A 25677-nucleotide genomic window follows, 5' to 3' on the forward strand; every position below is an offset into this window, starting at 1 on the left:
CCCCCCCCCCGCCCCAAGGATGGAGATGCCACCTCCGGCTCCCCTGGGAACCGTGGCTCCCAGCTCAGCGGGGGTACCCGTCCTCCACCAGACACCAGCCCAGTGGACATCTCTCCTAGTGGCAGTGTGCCATGTAGGTCCTGATACCAGACATGGAGCGGAGTGGGGACCATGGCCAAAGCCCCCCACTCCCTCCTCCTGCGGCCTCTGCACCCATCTCTCCAGAGCCACACCAGCCGGTGTGTCAGGGGTGGCTGCTTTCTTCCCCAGGAAATTCCTCATCCAGGGGCCGCCCCAGGAGGCAGAAGGCGGAGTCACCTCTGAGAAGCAGCGGTGATTTATGAAGGGTAGCTGAGGCAGCAGGGCCGGTTCTGCTTAAATAGCGAAGACCCCAGAGAACTGCACAGAGTTTCAGGTCCCCACCACCTTGAAGATGTGGTTCATTGCGCAGATGTAGAGTTATAAGACAAGACGCACCACACTCGGTTAGAATTACACTTCCCATGAAGAACAGAGCCCCTATTTTAGCATCAGGGTGATCTCAAAGAGGCCCCATGTTTTCATTTGCTAGGTCTGATGGCCCTGTCCAGAAGGGACTGTTTATCCTTTCATTCTGATTCTCTGAATCTATTCTCTAAGTTTGCAGGTGTCTCCTCTCCACTGAGAATCAGCCGGGGCCACACCTGTCTCCCAGAAACTAAGAAACTCCCCTCCTGCGCTCAGCTAAGAACTGGCAAATCCAGGCCAACTCTCCAACTGCAGCTGGCGCCACTTGGGATCCTGGTGAGAGTTCTCTGTGGCTGCATGTGGAGCTCGGGAAGGTGACTCTGCTCACACCACAAGCCTCAACGGAAGGACCTGGAAACCGCTTCTCACAACAGGTGCAAGCGTGGGTTTGGGTTGGCACTGTATTCTTAAAGCGTCTCTTCAAGGGGATGATAGGAGGTGGTGAAGAGCAATTGCTGGCTTTATTTAACGTCCACCAGAGTTCATCAGATCTCATGCCTGCTTCCCTCTGCTCAGCGGGTCTTCTTGGCTCGTGATCCGCTAGTAGCCCATATTCCTGACTTTAATGAAAGCAGGGATTGAAGGAAAGAAAGGCAGGTAACGAGGTAACGAAGACGTAAAGGAGAAGAGACACAAAAGTTGAACTCCAGAAGGAAACAAAACGTGCCGTACCCACACCTACGCCCTGCCCTCCTCTGCCTGCCTGCAGGGGACCCGTCATGCAGTAAGTACTGACTGCCAACAGCCAAGTGTTGCCTGAATACTTTGAGCTGGCGTGACAGGGGTGGTTTGGGGGCTTTTTCTGCATCCTCTTAAGTTTTCCTTTCTAATTAGAGATACGCTACTGCTTCTCACATCTTTATCAGACGTGATCACGATACAGAGGGTCTGCTGCCAAATGCCATGCAGGGGAAGGAGGCGCTTACGAAGATCACACTGTGTCCTCAGCCACCGTATCCACCGGGTCTGTCCCCGGGCGACTTCTGGCTCTTCCCAAAGTCACAACGACTAGGAAAGGTAAAGGTTTTGAGTCAGTTCGGGACATTCAGGCTGCTGGACAGTGCAGCGAAAGACCCGCAGGGAGAGGACTCCAGAGCCGTTGCGGACAGCGAGAGGTGTGTACAAAATAAGAGGGGGCGTTTTGAGGGGACTCATCGCATGTGTCTTACTGCAATAATTTTTTTCAATTTAAGTATTTATCATACTTTCTAATCATACTGTCTACACATACAGGGGCAGGAGGGAGAGGGAGAGAGACTGACGCTGTTTGGAATGGCCTTTGGGACCAGGTGACAGACACCTCTGGGGCCTGCTCCTGAATTCCCTCCCCTCTGGTCCATCGGGGATGTGGAGTTTTACCTCAGCAGCCCTCTGGTTCTTGGAAAAGCAGCAGCCCCCGGAGGACCACCCAGTTTGGGCGAGCGACGTGCCCGTCGCATGACTTCCTGTCAAGGACACAGAGCACTTGCCCATCTGTATGCCTGCCTGCAGCTCTCCTTCCAGGGCACTCACCACCCTCCTCGGAGCTGTAGACCCCAGCTCTCTCCGCTTCCTGCTCCAATGACGGCAGATGCCTCTGGGCTGAGTCAAACACAGCTCAAAACGAAGCTGGCACAAAGCCGCCCTTTCACCAGCCACACCTGGACCGGGCTGCAAAGGGGGAGGAGTCACAGTGTTCCTGTCCCCTCCCTCCCCAGCAGTGCTGTGTGTGACCAAGCCATGTCCGTCCATCCGTCCGTCCATCCGTCCGTCTGTGTCGATTCATGTTGCTAAGAAATCACTGGGGGTTTGTTTTGCTGATCCTAACTGTGCCAGGGGAGCTGGGGAAGAGGCTTCTCTGCCCCATCGGAGCCGCCTGTGTCTCCTCAGAGGAGAGGGGACAGCCCCTGGCGCAACATCTGTTTCCAGACTTATGGACAAGCTGTGTGCTTCAGAAGGTGACACAGTTTCTGCCAAAATAAGTCTGATCTTCCAGATGCTCAGACCCAGGGGCATGAGCACCCTGGCCTCTGGACCCCACTGCAGATCGAGTGTAGGGATCTGGTGGCTGTAGCAGGGGAGGCCCTGCCGGACAGACACACAGCCACGGAGGCAGGCCGACTCCGCCACCACATGGCCCAGTGTTCACACCGGAGTCTGGCAAGGGTTTGAGATCACCGGAGCGCTGAGTGCTCACCCGGCCAAGCAGTGCAAGGCACCAGGTATCCTGGAGCAGCAAGGGGTGGTGGCATCAAGTTGAGCTGCACCCTTACTAGGGAGGTCCCTGCAGGCTCAGGCTGAGACGCAGAAACAAGCACCACCAGCCCTACAGAGGCTTCGCTGAGGGGGTCACACCCAGACTGCAGGTTTGGACATGGCACAGACAGACCTCACCAGGTGTGGGGTCCACAGAGGGGGGAGCTCTGGGGATGCAGCCGGGAAGGGGCAGGGTGGGCACTGCACTGAGCACTGCAATGCTCGCCCCGTCCTTGGCTTCCTGAAAGTGTGGTCCTCTAGTAACAGCACAGGACACTAAGAACAGCCCTGATTGTGGCCCTCGGCTATCGCTGGTGAAGGCACTGCCACAGGGTCTGCCCCTTGTTGGGCTCCTCCTGCTCAAGCACACATGCGCGCGCACACACACACACACACCGCCCCTGAGTAAGGACAGAGGCACTCAGTGTAACAAAGCATCTGACCCCACCTGTGTCCCTGGCTTCCGTGTTTTTGACAACACTTCATCCTTTCTCTTTCTCCTTGATGTTCCATCAGCATCACATCCAATCTTGCTTTCTTTGGGTGCTACCAAATTTACCACCTGGACACCTGGAACCCTCTCAGCCTCTCCTTCCCCTCCGCCTACCCCAGGGCCTCCTCCATCCCCTTGTACCTTGTGACAGCCCTAACAGGGTCCTGGGTGTCTCTCTTCCGGGGTGGCTTCTCCATTCTGTCTCAATAGCTGTGACATCTGCACCAATGGGGACCCAAGCATCACCGGACCCCAACCAAGGGTGCACTCGACGCGCTGCGCTTGAGTGCAGAAACTTGGAGAGCAACGCTGCCACGCTCCTCTCCAGCTACACTGGGTTAAGTGCATCTGCGGGCTGGCTGGGAGCCCCGCCCACCATTTGTAATTTTGTTTCTATGGGGAAACGCTGTCGCTCTTCCAAAAGAAAGACTTACGAAACAGAATTTGGAACAAAACCATTTATAAATCGAGGCCTGACTATATTTATCTCTGCTGCCAACTGCAGAGTTGGTCTCTGCCCTTCCCAGCTTGGTTAGTGAGGCATTAGACTAGAGAGAACGTGAACGCACATCCGATGCTCCTGGTGACTAGCCTGGTCAGTGTTGAACAAACACTCCTGGCCAGAGATGTTGCATGATCCGCGGGCACCGTCCGAGTCACCGCTGGACATTTCTTTTTGTTTGCTGGCCCTGTGTTCATGCAATCCTATTTAGGAAAACCTGCCATTCGGAAATCCAAACTTAGAAACCAGATACATTCAGGGGTTATGACTCAGGTTACAACATAATTTTTCACTTTAGAACTCAATAGTGACTCACTCTGTTCATTAAAGGGCAATAAAATATTATCATGGAGCTCTGAAAAGAAATGCAGAGTTTCGGGACAGAGTGGACGCTGCCTGTATTTATTTATAGTCATGAGTGTTTCTCTCGGAAACACTGCAATTTCCCCGGCCTCACTGGGGTGGCTCCAGCCTCCTCTACCATGAAGCACAACCAAAGACCACTGGAGAAGGAAGCAGATGTGTATCTTCTGGAGCTTAACACCCCTGGCTCAAATCTGACAGTGAAAATTTACAGCCCTGAAAATACACCGGGAGGCCTCTCCCCGCCGAGGGCAGGACTGCTAAACGTTAGTGGCCAAATGGGGCTGGTGTGGGAGAAAGGAGGCCGACTCCTCACCGGGAGGAAATGAGCTAGAGATTATCAGCGGATGATATAATCAAAAACTCATATTCCAGTATCCAAGTTTTATTACACCACTGAGGAAAACAGCTCATTTATATTGGATTTCCTGTACTTTTTTTTTTTCTTAACAAGAAGAATCAGATATCTATGAGTCATCACGATTATTATAGATTTGACAGGGCATTTTATTGTGATAATGCGTATGACTTTTTACAAAGGAGATTATGAGCTATAATAATTGCATGCCTCCTAATTCACTGACAGAATAATAAAAAGTTAAGTTGATATATTTTCCTCATTTGTTAAGTTCGTTGAAATAGCTTGCCTATGTCCAGTAGGCACATACCTCCGCTTAATAGTAACATTCAAAAATTAATAAAGAGGGAAAAGGCACTATGGGAGTTGACTGCAATAAAGACAAATGGAATCCATATTTCAAAAGTTGGCAAGAACTAACAGATACGTTCTCTTTTTTTATTTGTGTAATAAAATGTTCTGTATTTAGAGTCATTTCTTCCCTTGTTATTTCTCTTGTCCTGAGTAAAAGTCTCGTAAACGCTTCAACAGACAGCAGGAAGAGTGAGTGCTCAGAGTTGCTGGGGTTTTATGAAGTATTACTGAATGCTGAAAGGGCAGCATATTGCTTCAACGGGAAGGGTCGATTTGTCTTCTACAAAGGCCACTCACACAAGCATCTCTGGATTACAACTACTATTTGTTATTGGGAATCCAACATTCAGGGGCTGTACTGAAACAATAAAGCGATGGAATGGATGGAAAGAGTCACACGAAGGTGGAGCCATTTTCTAAAAGAAAGAAGCCTATTATGGGACTAAGGAAGAAACTGAGCGGCTTCAAATATATATCACAGCCATGTTTCTATCTGGACGTTTCCCAAGGGCCTCCTGCGCTCACAGGCGGGGCTCGCCGGGTGCTGTAGCTGACTGCCACTAGGTAGTGGGGCCTGGTCACTGCAGGGCGTGACTGGAAAGGCGCATCTGCCGCCTCCTGAGCCATGACCTGGAAGGCTACCTGCTCCCTGTTCTTCCTTCTTTGCTGCTGGCTGCCATGACTCGAGCACCTTCTTCCTCTGGCACGCACCTCAGCCACACTGTTTTTTCTTTGGAACCAGCCAACGATGGACTGAAACATGAGCCAAAATAACTTCTCCTATTTAAGTTGTGGGTGCTGGGTACTGTGACGCAGGGATGAAAAGGTGGCTAAGGCAATCACCCAGTCAAAATTAAACCTGACTTTGGCTTTCTAGTATGCAAATTACTCTCCACCCGTCCACCTCTCCTCTCCCCTCATGCCAATCTGCTGGTTTCCTCCCACCTGGCAATGGCTCTGTCCAAGCTCTGAGGAGGAACGGACCCGAGGAAGCGTCCTGTGAGTGGGAGACATTCAGGAGAGCAGGGCCTCCCCAGTGCACTCTGGTTGGCCCTGAGAGAAGGTTCAGTGGTTTACGAGGTCAGCCCCTCCCCGCCTGGCCTGGCCTCATCTCAGATGCTGGCTCGTGCTGACTGTGAAGAGAGCACCTAGAGATTGAACCACAGCTCCCCCCGCCCACTCTGTCTAAATTACTGCCAATCAGCCAGAGAGGACACATGAGCAAAACTTTGGAAAAAAGGGGAAACATGGTACCCAGTGAAATGAAAAAATTCACTAGTCCCAGAGAGTATGGAGAGTCCATTGGCTGTGACACATGTGAAAAGATTGCTCTATAAACACAGAATAGGAGGAAATCTAGATCGGTTCAGATAAATTTCCTAAGTCCCGAGTCCTGCATCTTTGGATCCATCCTCAAACCTAAAGACCTCACCAGCAAACCAGCAGAGAAGCTCGGTCCACGGAATGTGGACCTCTGTGGTCTGTGCACACCCGTCAGCACAGCCAGTCAGTCACCTCCGTGGGACGCGCCGCCTTCCTTAAAGTTGCAAAGAGGCATTGTGAAGCAAGAACTTGGCTTTCTCAAGGCTGAATGAATTTCACGTAGTAAAACTTCCTAGGGAAACTAAGTGAATACCACTACAGACTACTTCTTCCAGAAACTGGGCCAATGCAGGATCCAAACTCTTTATGGGCCCTTCCAAGACTGGAGCCCATGGGATGTCATCCCCCCTACACGTGATGTGCATCCTGGCAGGAAAAGCTTCTGCTCCCGCCTCACCCTACGGACTGCAGTTAACCACAGTCACAACTCTCGAGCTATTAGCACTGGGCCAATGCAGGATCCAAACTCTTTATGGGCCCTTCCAAGACTGGAGCCCATGGGATGACAGCATCCCCCCTACACGTGATGTGCATCCTGGCAGGAAAAGCTTCTGCTCCCGCCTCACCCTACGGACTGCAGTTAACCACAGTCACAACTCTCGAGCTATTAGCTCTCCCTGACAGGGTGGGCACAACGTCTTAGGAGAGAAGCCGCTCAGGGCTCTGGTAAAGCTCGTGCCAAATTTAATTGGAAAGTTCATCTTGAAGGGAGACAATGCTGGCATTGTGTCGCACTGATTTAAAACAAGTCTTTCCCGAGGATTTTCTTCATCCTTATCTGCAGTAATAGAATATGAAAGAGAGCGAGGAGGGAAAATTTCAAGGGCTGGAAAATATCTTTCTCAGGAACTAGCAGACGGGTCACAACATTTTTAAACAATGATAGTAACATTTATTATATCAAAGCCATTTTATGTTTTATTTGGAACTCTGGCGCCTTCTTCTCTTAAGTTCCCATAACATGACAGTAATTACAGCCATCAAGATGTTCCCGAGAAGACAGCGGCCGCATCCAGATGCTGCCGTCCCCGTCCCGCTCACAGGACTGCAGTGCACACATGACATCATGGAGAAGTTTATTTTAAAAGTGCTTTAAGAATGCAACGATAGTAATTGTAGACAGGGAGAATTAATGGGAGTGTTGCTGGTCTGCAGATTCCATTTATAACACACTCCCACTGCTCGAAGAGAGCGTGCTTTCTTGTTAACAGAGGCTTCAAAATACAATTTGGAGGATGTATTAAATAAACTCTGTGCTAAAGTCATTTTCAGCTGGGCCCTGCGCGTAAACTTCACCCTCTCCCCTCACCACTAACCAGCCAGGGCGCTAGGGAGGAGCAGACAGAGCAGTTCTGCAGAGAGGCCTGGCCTCAGCTGGTCTGGGGCCCAGAAGCACAGGAGGAGTGCACAGTTAGGGTGCTTCACTGACACCCCCTGGCTGCCTGGGTTTGAGACTCTGCACTTGAGGGGCAGCAGAGATAGGACGTCGGGCGAGAGCAGAGTGGGCGATGGGCAGGGGACAGGAGCCGGCTCTGAGCTCTTCCTGCAGGGTCCTCACATCCGCCAGCTCCCTCCCATGTCTAAAGTCAGCACAAACAAACAAACCTGGCCCAGGTCCCACCTCAGGTTCCACATGTGATGGACTCAGCTGTCCCAGAGTTTTATCTTGCACAGTTGTAAAGTTGCTTCTGAAGTTTCGGGAAAAAGCAGCGATCGCAGGCCAAACTCATGAGCCGCTCCTCCCTTCCAAACGCAGTCACCCACGAGCAAAGTGACAAAAGAAAGCTGGGGACAGTGCTTGCTACAGAGGAAAGGCAGGCATCTGAGAGCCCCAGGCCCAGCATTAAGGCACAGAGAAGGGGGCCAAGGAAGCCTGCGGGGCATGGACGCTGCTGTGAGCAGACAGCCAGGAGAAAGAGGCAGCACCTCTCTCGCCTCACCTACACTGCCAGGGCCGGCACCTGTCTGCAGAGGGGCCCACAGCCAGTCTTCGCGGTGGGTGATGGGAGCCCCGCCGTGAGCAAGTACCGAGTGGGTACTCTTGCCCGTCCCGCTGCTAGGCTGCGAGGTGTGGCCACTGTGTGTCATGCAGCAGCAGAGATTTGCCCCATAGACTTCCTTCCTCTGGCCTTCTTACCAGTCCTAGGAAAAGAATTCCAGGAAATAGGTCCTTGCCGTCTGGCTCTTGGTTAGATCCCTGGAAATGCCCCTGAATGAAATGAGTTTTTTCAAAGTACCAACAGAGCATAAAACATGCAAGTACAATACAGTTTGAGTGTGGAGTAGAATTTACACTTAAACAGTGTATATTTATGATGTTCCTCTCCTTCCTCTATTGGGGAACAGGGACCGCTTCTGTATACTTAATCAGAACACGTTTTAAATCACACCATGCCACAGGCCTTGTGGCGATCCGTGATGGCCAGAGTACATAAAATATGATGAAGTTAAGAACTTGCAGCTGAACCAACAATATATCCTCCTGGAAGGGAGACATTGAATAAATCTTCACTGTTTTTTGATAGCCTATTAGGGTTCCCTAAGAGCTCCAGCACATTGGACTACATTTTTTAGCCATAATGCTTTAAACGAGTTTTTGTAATCATAAATATAACACTAAAGAAGGCAAAGACAAAGAATTAGCGATTAAGTATGTCTCTTGTTGGGACAGGCCATTGCAGAGGGCCTTCCTCCAAAGGGAAGTGAAGGATTATGTAAAAAGCCAGGGTGCAGGAAAGTCTTTTTTTTCCCCCCGTTTCTTTCTCCATTTGTAAGGACTGCAGGTCTAGTTTTCAGCCTTGCTTGGGGGTGGGATGGCAACAGCTGACAAAGACGGGATCATTTTTCTTCAACAGATGATATCTCTAACAGAAACCCTGCAGGAGAAATTTCATCTCAGCCTGAACATAAATTTAGTTTTATTTGCTAAGCAACTGGTTTGATTAGAATAATTCATAATTCTATTCATGTACTTTTTTAACACAAACCTTATTAAACCTCGGAATAGGAGAAGGTAAAATCTCTAACTGCAGAGGATAAAAAAAGTCTAACAAATACAAATAAATGAAGATTCATTTCATGTGTTTTCCTCTCATAAGATGTTCTGAAATGATCAAATAAGTAAAGATGCAGTGTGACATTAAAATTTAGCTGTCAACCTGACTGGCTTGGGAGCCACCTAGGAATTAGTAAAACACGCTTCTGGGGGTGACTGGGTGGGTCACGGAGGGGTGACTCCGGTGCCTCTGTCTGGCCCCTGGCCCTTTTCTTCCTGTCACTGATCCCGGAACTGCTTTCCAGCTGGCACTAACCAAGCAGCCTTGCTCCACCCCGCCCTTTCCCATGATGCTCCTCGCTGGGAAGAGCTGACCATGGACTGAATCCTCTGAAATCATGAGTCAAATAAACCTCTCTTCCCTTCAGTTGTGGGTGTCAAGCATTTCATCCAGCAGCAGAAAAACTAAGCACACAGAGTGAAGTGAAATCCTCCCCGCAAAATATATAGTCAACTATTTGATGTCTTAATCAGCACTTCACAATAGTTTTAATTTAGGAGACACTAAGTTAACTTGGAAAAAAAAATAGAAAAACCTCTTTTGGGCATCAACAAAATTTTTATCACCAGTTTAATTTTTTGTTTCTTATACCTGGTCACAGACACGTATTGATTACAGCTGGCTATAAATGTAAGTTAATAACATCTCATACTGTCCATAAGAGCTGAGAACATTGAAGCAGATCCTAGTAGAGTTGGAGTAGAAGACGGGGGTAACCTAAGAGGAGGCCCCTACGTCTCGCAAGTGGGAAATCTGCACAGAGAAGCACAGTGCAGCATAAACAGCTGTGCATCTGACCCGAAAGCAGGAGTTACATATGGTGAGTTCAAGGTGGTGTAACCGGGTCAGTGCGGCAAGGGAGGCAGACAGGAAGGACGCAGGGCTGGAGGTGACCTTGCCTATCAGAAAAGCTTCTCAGGAGGAAGCGAAGCCTCTTCCCAGAACACCTAAGGGTGCGCACAATGAGACACTGTCAGAGCCGGCTCCGAGGCCCAGCTTGTGAGTGTTGGAGGACGGAGATCCAACCAAAGCCCAAGGAACTGAGAGGACTGAGCCTTACTCCTCCAGCAGGCAGTAACGCACCTGGGGAGCATAAAGCCAACTGAAGGCATCACAGTGGAGGAAGGAACTGAGAAAGGACAGGGGTCAGAACCACCAGCACAGACAGCGTGGGGTGAGCACAGATGATCTTTCCCAGATCCCTGTGGGGAGACGATGTCCAGAGTGACTCCAGCTGGTGGTTATGGAGACTGAGGGGACACCAACTGTCTTTGCAGAGCAATCCAAGTTCTGGCGGTGAATCAGTCCATCTCTGTGTAGTAAGAAATACCTCATCCTATGCTGAGCCCTGACACATATTTGATTACTTCTCATCCCAAATGAAAATGCAAATTTATGACCTCAAAATTCAAGTGTTAGCTCCTAGAAGACAAGAGATTCCCTGTTGTATCAACGTAGCCCATCCCGTCCCTAACCTAAAACAGACCTATCCACTGATGAATTAATGCTATGACAAATATTTATTAAGATGGATTGAGCATTATATCACCCCCAAATAATTTAGCACTTTTTGAAAGAAATTTTGAAATAGCTCTATTTGTTGTCAAAGCCAGTAACAATTAATGACCATGAAGGTATGCTGGTTTTCACCCAAAATACTGTGTGCTTATCAACTGTCATTAGGGTTCGCGACGACACTGTGCTGATAAGGGCGTGACAAGTGCTTCCTCTCCCCACAGCATAGGGGGCTCAGCCTGACCCCAGCTGGAGAAACCAGACAATCACAAAGAGAGAGAAATAAAGGAGCCAAATATGTTCATGAGATACACTGACAGAAACTTTCCGTTGGAGAACTCCAAATTGCTCTTCTACAAAACAGAAAATAAAATTGGGTTTAAAAATAAGGACTGATTATTTCTTGGGAAAAAAATGAGAATTTTTGCTGTTGTCTTTTCAAGGGGAAAACATCCAGCGGTTTAGCCTGTTTTTCAAACAGAAAGCTCTGGAGGCAGAAGCAGGCACCCTGAGGGCAGCCTACGGAAGCCTCCTCCCCTGACCAAGCGTGATGACGGTCCTCGGCCTGTGACGCCTGCCGCCCTCTCCCACCTGAGACCACCCCTCTGTTGTCCGGCATCGCAGCAGTGTGTGACGCCTGTGCGGACTGCTTACGTAACCTCGTGGCACCTGGCTCCTCTTTCGCACAGGTCCACAGACAGCGTCACTTCCTCTCTGCTCCCCCACCCGCCCCTGAGCTCCCCGCCTCGGCTAGGCAGACTCCCCGCATCGCACATTCTCAGCTCTGTCTCCGAGGCCGTTTCCCTTGCTCTCTGGCCCCGTTCAGCTCTCTGCTCCAGATACTCCACGGATCTCAACAGGAATACCAGAACAGATATCCCTGCAGAACACTGTCAGCACCTCCTAAGGCCTACAGCCGGGAACATAAAACACTTCCGACTTCTCAGTTCTCCTTCAGCCTGAGTGGATTACAAGTAGGGCGCTCAGAATCAAAAGCCAAGAGGGACCAAACCAGGAGGTTGAACGAGGAAGAAAAGCAAAAGCCAAGAACCACTTCCAAAAGCTGAGATCAATAGAGTCAAAAGTTTAAGTGCTCTGGAGAGAACACAGAGTTGATCATCACAATGTTCTCAGATCCAAAAAGCAAGAAGTAGCCCTGTGTTTAAAACCTGATTCTACAACACATGCTGATTTAGGGCCGGGGATTTAGCTCAGTGGTTCTGCCACCTGCCTTGCAAGTGCAAGGACTCGAGTTCGATCCCCAGTACCAAAAAATATAAAAGCATAGATACTGACTTAGTATGACATGAAAAAAATTAGACAGGAAATCTTGGAAGAACGGTAGAATTCTCACCCTAACTGACACAGAGAGGTCTGGAGTAGGACATCCTTTCAGTCCTTTCAGCCCACCAACAGGCCATGTCTCAGGCACTTTCTTGTCCCAGGGACAAAATGCCCAACACTCACAACTTAAAAGAGGAGAGGTTTATTTGCTTCACAGTTTCAGAGGATTCAGTCCATGGTTGGCTGGCTCTGAGGCAAGAAGGGTGTGGTGGAGAAAAGTTGCTCACAGTACGGTGAGCCAGCAGAAAGAAAGGTGGAGCCACAGAGGGTGACACAAACTTGCAGCCCATGCCCCCGGTGACCTTCATCTCCCCACCAGGGCCCATGGCCTGACAGCACGTCAGCTCGGAATGCACCAGTGGCTAAATTCACTGCTGAGTACAGCAGCCTTATCTTCTAATCACCTTCTGAAAGCCCCACCTCTGAGCATACAAGGTCTTTGGCGGACATCTCAGATCTAAGCCCTAACAGGCTATGTGGAGTTCAGGTGGGAGGTGCGAAGTTCCTGCTTCACAGGATGCTGGGGTCTCAGGTTCAGAAAGAGACTTCCAGAGCCCACTGCCCCAGTGAGCATCAAAGGGCACACGCACTGCTCCCTCACAGGTGACCATCTAAGGGTCAGGCAAACCCTTGAAGAGGGTCGGTCACCTGTAAGTACCTGAATCACCCTCACCCAGCCATTCGGGTCATGTAGGACCCGCTTGTCACTGGACGCAGGAGCACCAGAGCCGGCCTTCTCACCACCCACAGTTCACCCAAGAGCAGGGCCCCTCTAGCCACCATCTCTCTTCCTTCTTCATCAATACAAGGAGCAAGCACGCCGAGTTTAGAAAGCAGTTTAGTGCCCTTCGCCATGCATGCTGGGATAATGGGCCACTTTACACGCTTACTCTCTCCGTGTCCTGGACACTTCGCTTGGGCAGAGGGAATTTGTTCGCAGCACCCAGACAAGGCCTATTGCTACTTGACTGCATCCCCCCAATTGTGCACTTCGAGTCTGCTACAGATTTAAAATAACTGCTTGAATTTCTGCTAAAGAATTGCAGGATCCTAAGATCTAAGACCAAATCCAAGAGCTGTGTCTGAGCATAAAAAAGTACTGATAATCAACATCACCAGTGTGAAACTTCCATCTTTCCTGGTGAGCAGCTTTTGGCTTTTGGCTTTTTGAGCCTCCCAAACTGGTGAGAGTCACAAATCTTCCTTGGATTCAGTGGGTGCCTTCCTTCCAAGAACTGGAGCAGGTGGGAAGCTAATATAATCTTCCTAGACAGAGCAGACCTCACAAACTCAAATGCCTGTGGAGGCCAGGCCAGCCAGTGGGAAGTGCACAAGACAGGTGCAGAACACGCACAGGGACAGTGGCTCAGCTCTTCCTTTGTACCTACCTGTCCTGCCCTGGCCACCTGCTGAATGAAATAGAGTCCCAGGCTTTCCAGACTATTCAGTCTTTCATGAGGCTCCCAAAGTCTGGATGCTTTCATGTGAAATTTCCCAATTTGTAAATGTTGGCAATTAATTAAAAACATCCCCAAGCAGTGTGAAGGCCAAGGAAAACATGGTCATGGGCCAGATGGGCCTGTGAGCTGTGGTGTCCAGGCTGGGGAGCTCTTAAGTTCATTAAGAATGTAGTGGGGTGCACAAGGAGAGGAAACAAACTACATCACCTCCTGGCTTCAGGGAGGAGGATAACAGGCTGTGTGCAGACAAGCAGGTCCTGGAGGGCTGTCAGGCACTTGGCCAGCCCTGCCTGGCCCACCCCCGCTGGGCTGACCACTGTTTGGCTTTCTCTGGCATATAATTGTCTTACAGTAAGCTAAAAGATGGAACTGGACATCTAATTCAAAGAACACACCACTGCATATAGATAACAATGTGTGCATGTGTTTCTGCCCTAGAGGGAGAAAGCACAAAAGCAGAAGAGGCAGAGACTTTAGGTTCCAGTTTTTCCAGACAAGAAGAGGAGAAATAGAGGAAATCAGTTATTGGGTGAGACCAGAGCGGGGAGAGAAGAAGCTTGACTGCCAACACAGAGCCTCAGGGGGACCACACGGTCCCAGGCCATCCGACCTGCACTCGGGGACAGTGAGCTGAAACTGGTCAAATGAACAGGAACAACAAGGAGGGTCTGGGTTGCTCCTGTCCCCATCTCCACCGAGCGAGTATCCCGACAGTACCTGGGGACATGTTTCAGGAATGTTGAGGTGGATCTCCAGTCCTCCAAAGAGAAAGGTCAGGGGCACAGAGCCAAAAATGAAGATTTGCTAATTTACAACTGCTAATTAAAAGTCTGTCCCCAAGCCAAGTGCTCCAGCATGCTTTTCACATTTCCCCCAAACGTAGTTTCCAACTTCCGGGAAGGGAAGTACACAAGCTCAGGCAGCAGGCTGAGGACAGACAGCGTCTTCAACTCAGAATTTACACAAACAACCCTGCCTCCCCCAGCCTGGACAATGCCTGCATTCACAGGAACCTCAGGAGCTCCAACATTGTGCTGAGGAGCAGGAAAAACTCTAGACTTGAATTGAGGATAAATTGGTATTCACTAAATGGCACTTCTGAATTTACTGCAGCCTTCGCCTTTGGAGGGAATTGCCAAGGTGCTCATAAAAGGAGAAATGATGAATATTCAGGATGTCTTTTGAATCCATTAGGCAACTGGGGATGAGGTCTCCATATGTACACTCCTGCCTCTTTCCTCAGCGCTTAAGGAGGCTGCCAAAATGGCCGTCTGCTCATCAAATGGCCGCTAGGTTTGCCAATGGGGACGCAGTCTCAATGCCAAAGGTCAAGTCCATGGAAATAAACCTGCTTTAGGGGTTTTGCAAAGGAAGAGATCTATAAATTTGGGGTTTGGGGACACATTGAAGGAGGGGATGTGTCTGTCTGATTGTAAGAACACTGATCAAAATGCAGTAGCAGCCTGTTTGTCATCCAATCAGCCTTTCTCTCTCAGGATGAGACATTCTGCAGATCTCGTTGTATCCCCACACAGGAAAACCCATGGCAATCTGTACAGAGGCCTCCTTCACTCTTGTCAGTCAGCTGAGGTTCCTGGAAGCTGAACTGTCTACCTCCCCGAAGACTTTACAATGCTTGTGTCCCTGCCTGCTAACAACAGGTCCTGAGCCATGCGCTTGCGGGGTACAGAGAGGACTCTCAAGTTCTTTGTGCTAAAAGAATTTTAAGAAGTGCTTTGAACATGGATTGTCAACTCCCAGGTGTACTGAGCATAGATCAATCATTCCTCAGGAAAAGGGAATTTCTGGAAAAGAGCTGATTTAAGTAACTTATCATTGCCTTGCCTTTAAAATAAAGGAGAGGAGTCAAGTTCAAAGCAGCAGGCATTCCTGCAAGACTGCTGAGGCCTGGATGACAAATCAATACCCATCTAATAAAGGAAGTACATGCATAGAAGCACACTGCTAGCATGATGTCAGATTGGCCGCATTGAAGAGCCATATCGATACGGAGGATTCAGAGACCCAGCAGGCAGGGAGGAGTGGGAGAAGAATCAGATAGAAAGGTACAGAGGCCAGGAGATGTGAAGGTCAAGCTTGGCAGGGCAGGAGAAATGAAAGAGATGCCATGTCAGGTGGGAGACCTGGCTGGGTCAACATGGGGCAGAAAAGCACAAGGAGGAGCAGGTGACCAAGTGGACATGCCTCTGATTATTTTGTTGGAAACACACAGAGCCCTCTGGGGAAACAAGCATGTGTCCCACATTCTAAATCAGGAATCAGAAAATATTGTCATGTATCTCCAAAGTCCCTTCCAGAAATAGCATTCTGTGATTTTTATAATTCTAAGCATCAGGAAAACGTTCTCCTACCCTGTAAAAGTCTCGTAATTGAATGGTCTCTCCTCTTGTTTTATGGGCAAGCACGAAATCAGGGTGGATGGTGTAGTTGCCACTCTGGGTTCCAAATAAATTATCTTCCATGAGACCTTCAAGTCAGGGAGGACAGAGCCCTGGGAGGAGATGGGCACCATGGCACAAAGGCCAGGGGCCAGGATCTCCTTCTGTGTCACGCTCCAAATCCCACCCAAACAGCGTCCTCTGTCCTCCTACTTCACTTAGAAACAGTGGCACTACGGGAGTCCATTTAATTCCAAACAGCACCCAGCAGCTACTCCTCCTTCCACTGTCCTGAGAGAGGTAGAAAGTAAACCAACAAAAGCCAAAGAGACTCTGGTACCCTGAGCGAGGGCACATATGTGCTGAGTCTATGAGCCTGACCTTTGGTCACTTTCGTTCTACCCCCATCTCACTGGGGTTCATGAATATGCACTACATCTCATAAATATAATTAAGGCCAGGGTGAGAGCTGGGACAGGCACAGGTGTTGAGAACCCTGAAATGACTCAGCCCTGTCAAGACGCCTGGGTAGTCAGGGGAGGCATCTGGGCCGAGGTGCAGATCCTTTCAGTTCCAAAAGCCCGGTTTATCCGGGGGCTGCTCATGCTGCCCCTGTGCGCCATGACCCATGTGCAGCTCTTTTGCTTTCCTGGCAGCCCGGCACCATTTTTCCAATGTCCCATTTCTTTTGTTGGCCCAGACTCGCCCTGAGCATGACTTCTTGTGATCGTCAATAAATGTAGCTGCTTGCCACTTGCTTCCAGATGTGCACTTGACTGTTCATTCCTTGTCGTGCTCACGAGCCTGGCCTGTATCTGCCCACTCCACGGCAGTACTGCCTCTACCTCCTCCAGGCTCCTGCTCCTCATGTGCCACCCAGGAGTCTGAGGCAGAGATCCACAAAAAGACTGAAGCAGGGAAAAGCTGTCTGAGCGCCTGTGTGACCTCATTCTGTGTGCACCGCAGTTGTGGGCGGTGTGTACCCAACAGAAAAGTGTGAGGGCCCAGCGGGACAAGGCCTGCCCGATCCCAGAGCTGGGCAAGGTGGGTCCACCTGATCGCACTCCTTCTGCTCCACACCCCACACTTCATCCCAAAGCCATCACTGAGTCACGGGGAGACGGAGTAAAACGCTCATGACTAACAAGCTCCAGCTGTGTAGCACGTCCCGGAGAACCAGAAGGAGTAAGGGCACTGGCACAGACATCGCCCTCACGATGTGATGGAACAGAGTCAGCAGAGTATGCAGAGGTGCGTGGTGACGCGGGAACGCCAGTATAATGTGCTAAAAGCACAAATCCCATGGAAAATATTGACATGTTTGACTTTAACAAAATCAGAAATGCCTGATCTTCAGACATTAAGAAAATGAGAAGACCATGAAAAACTATTTGCAGATCACATATCTGATAGAAGACTGTATCTGATAACATATTCTTTTTTTAAAATTCCCTTCAAACTTAACAAGACCCAAATGAGGCACTACTGTACACTTGTGTTGGCCAGCTTAATATCCCTGGAACCAGATACTGAACACCAGAAACTTAAAGGAGAAGAGTTTTATCATGGCTCATGGTTTCAGAGGATTCAGTTCAGGGTCAGCTGGCTCCGCTGCAGAAACATCATGGCAGATGAGCCTGGTGAGGGAGAACTGCTCACCTGCAGGCATCCAGGAAGCAGACAGCTTCAGAGAGGACCAGGTATAATTCACCGAGGTCACATTCCCATGACCCACCTAGACGCACCCAGAGGTGTGCTGTACTAATCTCCTAGGTACACATTGTGCCAGGTCCAAGCCTGGGCCCCAGGAAGCCCCGGGCATCCTTCTCTCCTGCAATACTGTCCCCAGTAAGCAAGCTGAGGACGGCCTGGGCAACAAGCCATGCAGCCAAGGCCACCCTAACCATCCGACCCGGCAGAGGGGACCACAGGAGGATGAGGAGCCCTGTTGGGCATGGCTGAGCCTGACCCAGATCAACTGAACAGCACAGTGACCCCCTCTGCAGCTACATGAGTGGTCACTGTTTAAAGCTACCTGGTCTTGGGACTGCTTGTTACCCAGCAGCCTCCACCTGGTAAAACTGGCGGAGCTTGATGCTCAAGGGATGGGCTGACGGAAAGGAGGCAGACTCCCCAAGGAGTCACGGCTACAAGAGTCGCACAGGCCCAAGGAGAGGTTTGAAGATGCGGGGAAAGGTCCTCAAGGCCTAGGAGATGGCAGCTCCTTACATAACAGAATTGACCATCGAAACACGATTTGGTGTCAGCAGAGATAGAAACAGTGAATGTGAGCTTCCTATGAATAGCAAAAAACTCAGTTCCTCCTTCTGCTTACACACACGCCCCACACCCCACCATCCGCCTTCAGGCAGGGGATTCAAGCTCTAACAAGAGCACCTGCAGCTCCTCAATCCCAGCATCTTCTGGAAGCAAAACCCAAGCGCCCTGTCCCAGCCAGGAGGGGCAGTGACCAGTGGCCCTCTCTCCGCCTTTCCCAGCGCCCTCATAGGCTCAGGCCCTTGTCACCCCCTGCCCACTCGTCCCTCTTTTATTCATCACGGCCTTGTTTCCCAGCGCCTCTCGGGCTCTTCCTCCCTCCGTCCATGCTCATTCCTCATGCTTTGGTACCGGTCGCGGAGAACCGAGCGCTCCTGCTGCACATCACAGCGGCAGGACTGAGTGAGTCCCAACAACCTGGGCCGGCCCAGGCCTCGGGAGGTGCAGGGACAGTGGTGGAGCCGCTCTACAGGGGGACACTTCCCTCGGGGCCGCCCCCGCCCCCCGCGCAGGTGTGCGTGTGGGGAGAGTGCAGCCCTGGGCGTCGGCCCTGGGTTAACTCACAACCACGGCCGGGGACTCCCTAGACCTGTGGAACTTTAGCTCCTGCGTCTGTACCATCACAGGATGCGCTCGCCCTGAGTGGCCAGCACGAGCGCCGACCACCGTCAAGTTCACCACAGCATCCGTCGGACACCAGAGCCAGATAGTGTAAGCAACCACACAGCAGTGCCCGGACCCCAGGAGCCTCAGGAAGGGGCCCCTGTCATAGCTGTCCCTGTCCATCCCTCACCTCAGCCCTGCCCCATCCCCCGTGCAGGCTCTTCAATGCCTGGTACCCTGTTTCCCACCTGCTCCCCAATCAACCCCTCCAGGGCCTGCCGGAGTCTTAATGAGGCCGTTTGTTCCTCAAATGGTTCAATAAACGGAATGAAAGCTCAGTGACGATTATGAAAAAAGGGGAAATGCACAGGAGGACATGGCCTGGTGACAAGCACATCTGAGGCCATAAAAGTGTGGCAATCACTTTTCTCAACCAGCTGCTGCCTTATTTTGAAACTTTCCTGGAAGGGACCCGGTATTATTGGCTATTATGACGAGGCAGAAGCTTTTCATCTGCCCAGTCACACGGGGTCACCGAGGTCTGGCAACCAGTGAGGAAATTATGTCATTCTTGGGGACAGAGGAGGGAAGGGGCTGTGGGAGACACTGAAAGCACCTGTCTGCGAGCCTGGCCTCTTCAGCGGAGGCCCCGGAACTGCTCATTTGCCCCCGTAACACTGTTTATCCCTCACCTTTGTGTCCTGCGTCACTACCGTGTGGCCTCAGCCCCATCGGCCACCTCCAGGCCTCTGGAGCTTTGGGGGACCCTGCACTTACTGGGAGTACAGTGTGTGTGGAACACACAGCGGCAAACCCACACTGCAGAGCAATGAGATGTGGGTCCCCACACTGAGCCACATCCTGGCGGGTGGCTGCTCCCAACAAACAAACCCCGCAGTGTGGACTCGGCTGGACCAGGGGACATCAGGCGGCAGAGAAGGGCACATCCCTTGCTACTGTGGCCCTTAGGTCCCCACGGCCCCCTGGGAAGTGGTCACTCTTGGGATCTGCCTGCAGAAGGTGCAGCAGGCCCAAGAACACACTGAAGATGGGGCTCGGAGCCAGGCTCTGCGCTTCCTGTGGGGCGCTCTGTGCTGCTCTTCTGTCACAAGTTCCCGAACTACTCACCACTGGACGGAGCTCCTGGCTGATCGAGGCAGGGTCTCGAACTTCGTGGCTGCTGTGGCTTTGTTCCTGGGTCCTGGTCAGCCTGGGTGCCGTGGTTCCTCTCCACCCAGAAGTGGCCAAGTCCAAAGCTCAGCCTAGTGAGACTCTTCCAGTGTGCACAAAGACGGGCTGCTCCCTCTTCCTGCAAGGCCACCAGAGCCACCTCCATGACCTTAATGGCCTTAGCATCTCCTGAAAGTCACCCAAACAGTCGCATTAGGGTTGGGGCTTCAACACATGAACCAGGACACCATCCAGTCTAGGGAGGGGAGTGGGCCACGTCCACATCACATCTGGCTGGCAAAGTTTGTCTTCTCCCTGGCCCTGTGCTGACCCCTGTGGTCTCCACCGTCCCCCGCAGCATCCTCCTGTCCAGCATTCTCCTGTCCATCACCCTCCTCACCAGGACCAGAGTGAAAGGCAAAGACTCCTTGCTGGCCCAGTGTCCACCGAGTGCTCCTCTTCCCCCCACCCACAGGCCATGGCACCCTTGCTTCCTGCCCCGCAGCTGGGCACCACTGAGGTCCAAGCCAGCCCAGTCTGACTGCAAGCAGCACAAACACATCTGGTGTCACAGCGCTGTGGCCACCGACTCGGTCTGAGGGACAGGCCCAAGGCAGGGGTCTTCTAGGACAAGATCCCAGGGTGCAGAGGGCACAGACATTGGTGGTGACAGCTGCTTCCTGTCCAACCCGGGGGGCCTGTCCTGCTGACCATCAGCCTCACACTGAGCAGGACGAGCAGGGGCCCCATTCTCAGAGCCGCTGGTCCCTGTGCCAGCCGAGGTCCTGCTGCAGGTAGAACTAGGTCCCTGCCTGTCCAGAGCACACAGCCCCAGGCTCGGCTCCCGAGGAAGGTGACTTCAGCCTTTGCAGGAGGAGTGTTCCTGGCCAGGCTGCAGCACAAGCATGCATTTGGGCTCATTTCTGCTTCCTGGGAAATCGAGCAATCTGAGCTCCAGCCTACCTGTGGGTGGACAGCCCTTCCCAGGTCAAACTTTCCAGCTCCAAATTCTAGGGAAACAAATGATCACTGCTCCACACTGTCAGGCCTGTGGGCTTGTTTTGGGAGTGCTGGTGTGGGGGCTGGGCACAGGAGGAAGGGACTGGCCAGACTCAAGACACAAGGGGGTTCCACGCCACCAGCCCGCGTGGCCACCAGATGGCCTGGGGCACTGTCCTCTCTGCTGGCCACCCTGTGGTTTCACGGCAGCCCCTGGTTTTGATTTGTGCTGGATTTCCTGGGTAAACATGTTGTTAGAGGGCTCCTAGTCATGATTCACACTGGCACTTGCTAACACGTGCCAGCCTTACGAGCCACATGCCCTTTCCCTCACCCTCGTCCCAGGAGCCAGAAGTTACCCTTCCCCACCTCACTTCCCACTTCGCAGGGAAAAGAAACAAATGAGGTGGGAAATCTGCTAGCCAGGGTCGCACTCTCACGGGTAACAGCTGACAGTGTTTCCTGCTCCAGGCATCACCATGGACACTGCATGCAAGGACGCTGAGGCCCCAGTGCAAACTGGGCACCCTTGGCGCTTGCTCCTGACCAAGCTACCCGGGTGCCCCCTTGGAAGAACACACCGCCTTCTCCCCTAGCACCCAGCATGTGAGTCACTCCCCACTGAGACACACAGGCCTAGGTCTACACTGGGGTATTAAAGGCTGAAACCCTACAAAAGCAAATAAGCAAAGCTTTATCATTCAAAAGCATCCTCTCGCAGCTGTGTCCTGTAGTGACTTCCAACATCACCTGCACTTTTCTTTCTACGTGGAAAAGCCACACATGCCACATAGTGGTTTCCAAGAAATGGAAAACAAAGCACCAAAAACAAAAAAACAAAAAACCTTTCAAGGCATTTTCCAGCTGAACAAAACCAGAAGGGGACGAGAGAAGCACCAGACAAGTTCAGCTTGCTGGACAGGGCCCTGTCACCTCTGACCGGGTTTCACCAATTTCCCCAGTGGCTCTCACGTGCTTTCCCAGCCACCGTCCCTCTCTATGTGGACTCTTGCTTGGCAGCACAGTCTGATGATAGGCAGACGGCTCTGCAGTCGGATCTAAAACGAGGAGTGTGCTGGGCTGTGGTCTCAGTGTCTGGCGCGGGCCGTGTCTCCCAGACCCCTGGACATCCCCGTGTGTGACTGGCCTGCCTGTGGCTGTCGTTGGAGGCACAGTGACAGAAGCAGCACACTGTCCTCCCTGGCCCAAGGGACTCGGGCAAGCTTCCCTGCCTCCCTCTAAACTCCAGTGACAGGAACAAAGCGAGAACCGCCTCCTCATACTTACGAGGCAAAAGATGAACCAACATAGGTAAAGGGTTGTGAAAATCAAAACCCACAACTTGTTGGTGGCTGAATTTCCTCGTCTGCCAAATGGCAAATCTGACACACCTGCCGCGCCAAGGGGCTGAGCACTGAGTGAACCGGACGAGGAAGACACTGCTCATCCTCACCTCGGAGCTCAGACCTCGGCGGCAGCAGCCCTGGACCCTGGAGAACCCGTGGGGCACCCAACAGTCCCTGTGACAGCCCAGGATGGGAGCTCGGAGAGGCAGGACAGACTCCTGGGTGGGCCCTCGTGCTCTGCCTGTCTCGCAGAGGAGCCCAGTAGTGAGGGTCCCATGCTTGGGTGGGTTTTTCTATGCCGAAAGGGTGAGAAGGGGCACAGCCCCTGGCTGCTCCGACTGTGGGTCAAATCCCAGAGTGACTCCCCCAGCCGTGGTCACACCAACAGCTGACATACACCACATCACGCGGGAAATGCACAATTAAAGAACACGAAGAGGACAGGAGAGAATCACTGCTTTGATTTCATCCGAATTTATGCCTCTTTTGTTTTTCCAGTACCAGGAATTGAACTCAGGACCTTGCGCTTGCCAGGTGGGAACAGTGCCAGGGAGCTACATCCTCACCTCCTTTATAAACAGCCAAAGAAACCCAGGCGAAGAGCAGAGGTAAAGTCTGACCACAAACCCCAGAACTTGGACCGTTAGTTCTGAGACCAGATCCAGTGCTTTCAAAGCTTTGACACCTTCCATCCCTGTGTCCTTCAGGTCCTCGCTTACGGGTGGTAGGGGAAGAGGAGCACAAGGATCCGAGGCCCCGCCAGGGCTCTGGCCCTGGTCTCACAGTTGGTTACAGAGCTGCTTCTGGCAGGAAGAACAGAAGTCTCCCCACAAGCCTCTTACCAGCCCCCTTCAGTGTATCCAAAAAGAGGATGGAGAAAAATAACTCAAGTCTGCGCCAAGAGCACCAGTAGGGAGTTAAGGGGCTGGGCATACACCAATTCTGAGGGGATGTAAATCCCCACATCAGCAGAAAAGCAAGGGGACCTCGAGTGCACGGGCTTCATCGATACCCCATTTATCAGCAATTACGGCCTCCATCAGAGGCCGCTCTGCAGCAGACAGAGGGCAGCCCACGTCTGCTGGCGCTGGGTGGAGGGTGTCGTGAGGCCCGTTTCAAAGGCCTCTGCAGCGTCGTTATCACTGAGCGTGGAGTCAGAGAGGCAGCAAAACAGAGGCCCCCCGAGAGGCAGCGAGTGATTTACTTGACCCTGGATGGGTAAAACTGACAGCAAGAACCTCATTAATTCCTTGGGTCACGCTGGAAGACATTCATTTGGTTTGGGCTCTCGGTGAGGGGAGATTTCCCAGACATACACCAGGAATTATGAAATCTCGTGGCCGGAGAAAGTATGTCCAAATCACTCTCTGCATAAATCAAGCTGCCTTTCTGGAGAAGGATAATATGCTTAATCAAGGGAGTTATGGAACTTCTTGTGCTTATTAGACAGAAAATATAACCAGATTTTTATTTGGTTATCAGTTCTGAGAAAGAGAGGGGTTTTTTGCCCTCTTTATACTAGTCTTTTCCTGCCAGGGTGGATGAGCTGAGAGGACCTTGGAGAATATTTGCCCATGCGAGGACAACTCCTTGCTTTTCCTCTTTGTTCCTGGGCACGTGCAAGGTGCGTATCTCCTAGGAGCCCAGCCAAGGTGCTGGACCCCTACAAGGGCTTCCTCAGTACCGAGCCCAGCCCTAGAAATGTCTTGTTCTGTGTGTTTTTGTGGCCTGGGCCAAAATTAAGCAGTCTGGGATCAAGGAAACTTGGGCTGAATTACTAAGTGCACACTCCTGACCAGAAAATCTCTGTTCTCACTCCAAGTTTGAATGAGGCTCCACACAGAAGCTCAGAGCCCTGGGCCCCCAAAGAGGTCCCTGCTGATCTTGTGTAATTTAGTGACTCTGTGGCTCTCGGTTTTCCCCATAACTGAGCTTCTTCACCTCATTATGACCGGGGAAGAAAAAGGTGTGGGGTTCTTTGGGGGACGTTATTTACATCCATGAGTGTAGGGACCAGGCAGACAGATTACATTCCAAAATGGTCGGGTGTCAGAGAGGCAAGGACAGAGAGAGGCAGGGATGGAGAGGCAGGGACGGAGACAGACGGGCTGAAAGGCTGCTAGACAGCAAGCTACCGCCCCACCCTCACCAGCCCAGCAGCCCCCTCCCCAAGACCGCTCCCCTGTAAAAGTCACATCCATCATGTGGAGCGCGGGGTTATCTCTGGCCGAGGGGAACATGCATTAGTGTGTTTCACTCATTCAACACTGAACACTCCCTATCAACAGCCGTCTGCTCAGAGCAGACCTGGGAGAGCAGGGATGAATCACAGCAGGAGACAGCTCACGGAGGGAGTCACTGTACAGTGGAAGACGAATTCATTAGGGCCCTAACGTGCCTCTGCCGGCCCTGCCCGCCTCACCCCTGGCACCCAGGTGTCCCCATCGTGTGGACTCCCCTTTTGCCGGGACAGAGAGCCCGGGGCCTGCAGTGGGACCTCAGGACCGCTGGCCACGCAAGCCCTGGGCAACACAGTGAGGTCTGGAGGTGCCGGGTGACTCTCCGTGTACCGCCCACCGTGGGCCCACACGCTCTTCTCAGAGGGACATGGCGCACTGGACTCAGAAAACTTCCCGGTTAGGTGAAGTCAATCTCTTCTTATACGAGAAACCCGACATATAAATGAAGAGCAAACTAAAACAGACAGTAGGAAACAGGGACGCAGACCTTCTGTGAGAAGGGAAGGGGACCAAGAGATGGAGGGAGGCAAGGGAGAGGGAGGGGATAGAAAAGACTCAGGGTGCGTACGGACTGCTCCCCACGAGGACAGGAAGCTGCACGGCAGATGTGCACGCCCAAAACTGAAACCCACAGGCTCCGGGTTCGCAGGTGTGGATTCACCAGCACTGGCACAGCTCAGCTGTGTGGCCTTGAACGTGTCACTTTAGCTCCCCGAAGCCCAGCTCCTGCCCAGGGGGTGGAGAGGACAGTAGTGGCCAGGGGAAGGGGCTGTCCCCACGTCCCCTGGCCTGACAGCCCACAGGCTGGGACAGAGCTGCTTTCTTTCCAGCACCAGGCTTCCCTGCCCGTGCGCCGTTCCGATTAAAAGTGCCTCTGTCCTCTTGTGTGTCCCTCTCCCTCGGTCCCGTCCACCACGGTCTCCAAGACCCGGCACGCACGCTCTTCTCCCAGATGTGCGGATAGAAAGGGCCGCTGCTGAAAGATGGGCAGAACTTCCAACTCCTGACTGCATACGTGAGGGATGCTCACTTCCCTCGGGAGAGTAGGTTTCTCTCCATCCTAATTTCTTCTT

General features: G+C 51.9%; 1 long non-coding RNA gene across 2 annotated transcripts in view; it reads right to left on the reverse strand.

Moving 5' to 3' along the window:
- Positions 1-25677, reverse strand: part of LOC109118621 — a 67910-nt gene that overhangs the window by 36649 nt on the left and 5584 nt on the right. For both annotated transcript variants that reach the window (XR_002025979.2, XR_002025978.2), the window contains exon 2: positions 19978-20208. This is a non-coding gene — a long non-coding RNA (uncharacterized LOC109118621). The remainder of the gene's footprint in view (positions 1-19977; positions 20209-25677) is intronic.

The sequence above is a fragment of the Fukomys damarensis genome, unplaced genomic scaffold (assembly GCF_012274545.1).
Source record: "Fukomys damarensis isolate Sample0158 unplaced genomic scaffold, DMR_v1.0_HiC HiC_scaffold_11, whole genome shotgun sequence".
In the NCBI taxonomy this organism is placed as follows: Eukaryota; Metazoa; Chordata; class Mammalia; order Rodentia; family Bathyergidae; genus Fukomys; species Fukomys damarensis.